The sequence below is a fragment of the Penaeus monodon genome, chromosome 22 (genome assembly GCF_015228065.2).
Source record: "Penaeus monodon isolate SGIC_2016 chromosome 22, NSTDA_Pmon_1, whole genome shotgun sequence".
Classification (NCBI taxonomy): Eukaryota; Metazoa; Arthropoda; class Malacostraca; order Decapoda; family Penaeidae; genus Penaeus; species Penaeus monodon.
This window is the reverse complement of record NC_051407.1, coordinates 26,940,230-26,942,166: the sequence shown is the minus strand read 5'-3', so window position 1 is coordinate 26,942,166 and position 1,937 is coordinate 26,940,230. Positions and strand designations below refer to the sequence as shown.

General features: G+C 51.7%; 1 protein-coding gene across 2 annotated transcripts in view; it reads left to right on the top strand.

Annotated features, from left to right (window-relative positions):
• Positions 1-1,937, top strand: part of LOC119587054 (14-3-3 protein zeta) — a 13,493-nt gene that overhangs the window by 7,465 nt on the left and 4,091 nt on the right. The gene's annotated exons all lie outside the window — the stretch shown is intronic.

The window sequence follows — 1,937 nt, the reverse complement described above, 5'->3', positions numbered from 1 at the left end:
CAAACTCCCTCCGGGACAGGGCGCTTAGTTCCTATTACTATCTAACCTTCTGTGGATCCTCCCTGTCCTCCCTTGGCGAATTTTCTGCCCTCCTGCAGTATTCAAACTCCGAAGTCCGATCGTGGCAGCTTAATCTCGAGATCCTCGGAATATTTACTGCGGAGTAGAATGTCGGTTTCCATTTCGTCTGGGAATATTGGATAACCATTCGCTGTGGTGACATCTGGCAACTAACGTCTTGTTCAGTTGTCGCTGCCATCACCCGCGGAGGCTCATGGTGGAGCTCGCGGTCGCTCTTCGTGCTATCTATCTAATAGACTTCTTTACTTGGCTAATAGAATGTAAGGGGTTTGAGTGGATTACCTGTAGGCTTACAGCATTTGTTTTTTATGATGGGAGTTTAATTGTACTCCATCCCGTTTTTAAGCGTGCAGGAGTTTTAAGGGTATGGGCGGGAGTAAAAAGATCGGCCAATTATAGGGAAGTCTGCCAGTAACTCCTTGCCACCGTCAGTCTGTTAACTCGTTCGTTCAAAAGGAGTGACGTGGTTATAAAGATATATATTTTTATCTCCAGTCACCCTGTATTTAATGATTGAAGCTTTGCCGTAACAATTTCCGGTAAAACCTCGAATGAGAATGGATCGACGGCGTATATAGAGCCGGTATTAACGTAAGCTGATTTTTTCCTTCTAATAATAGGCACTCGGGAGCGTGGCAGTATAGGAGGCAAGGTATTTATGCCACGGCCGTGAGATTACGGAGGAAATAGTGGTGTGGTTACGTTTCCGGTGCGATGTGGCAGACGCACGGCAGCGCAGCCATGAGCCAGCTCTCCGCTCCTGCTCAATGGCGCTGTAACACTCGGCTGCATTTCCGTGAGGGTTACAGAGATGGGAGGCTAGAGTAAATGGATGACTGTGTTCTTGGGGGGGGGGGGGGGTTGTAGGACGCAAGGCCATATTCGCAGGTCTGGAAGGACCCATGGAAAAAGGTTCGAGAGAAGGGTTCGAGAGCCCGTTTGTCAGGCCGGCTTCGAGCCAGCGAGTGGGCGAGTCGCTGACGTCACTGGATTCCGGCGACTGCTACTGCCGCCATGCACGTACGAGAGCCACCGAGGAGCTGGCGTGCCGCAGGACTCGTGCTGCACGTACTGTGCACTTGCCTCGGACATGCGGGCGCTGTAGATTATGCGGTATTATTAACAGGGGGCGGCTTTCGTTTAGCTGGAGTTTGTGCGCGGAGGCCCGGGCTGGAGTGCGGGGTGTGACGTAGACTGGTTTTCCACCGGTTGGCCGCCTACCTGGCTGGCTTCCACGCCCCCGCCCGCCCGCCGAACATAGTGCTCTCACCCCAACGCATGGATACACGGCCACTGGATCCGATTCGGGGTAATGATGTCAGCGCTATGAATAAAACCTTGCAGGGGCGAATTTATAGTTCTTGGAGTATGTGCATGTTTAACACACGCGTTTGGACAGTTGACGTTTATTTTTTTTCTTCCTTTTCATCCGTTAGTTCTTGTCTCCCTAAGTGTCCCGAGTCGTAGAATCGTCAGCTGATCGACGCAATCGGGTCCACATTGTTGGAAATGGCCAGGCAAGGGAATTTAATGGACACGTGACAGGAGGTAGTGAATGGCTCGCGGCCGACGATGGGGGTTGGTGGGTTGGAAGGGGGGGTGAGATGAGTCACTCGCGGACGTCACAGTGAGTCATACTGAGCGAGAGGGAAAAGCTAGTAGTCATCGTGAATACTATCACATCGGCGAGCGTGCCATTTCACTGATTCAGAAGTCTTTCCGAGGGGTCTGGCCACCCCGCCCTTTTTTTTTCTTTTTAGACGGGAGCGTTTTATCGACTGGTAGACAATGCCTAAGTCTGTATTGATTTCTCACTACGGCACGCGCATCTTGGCCGCGAGGGTTGCCAGATTTCA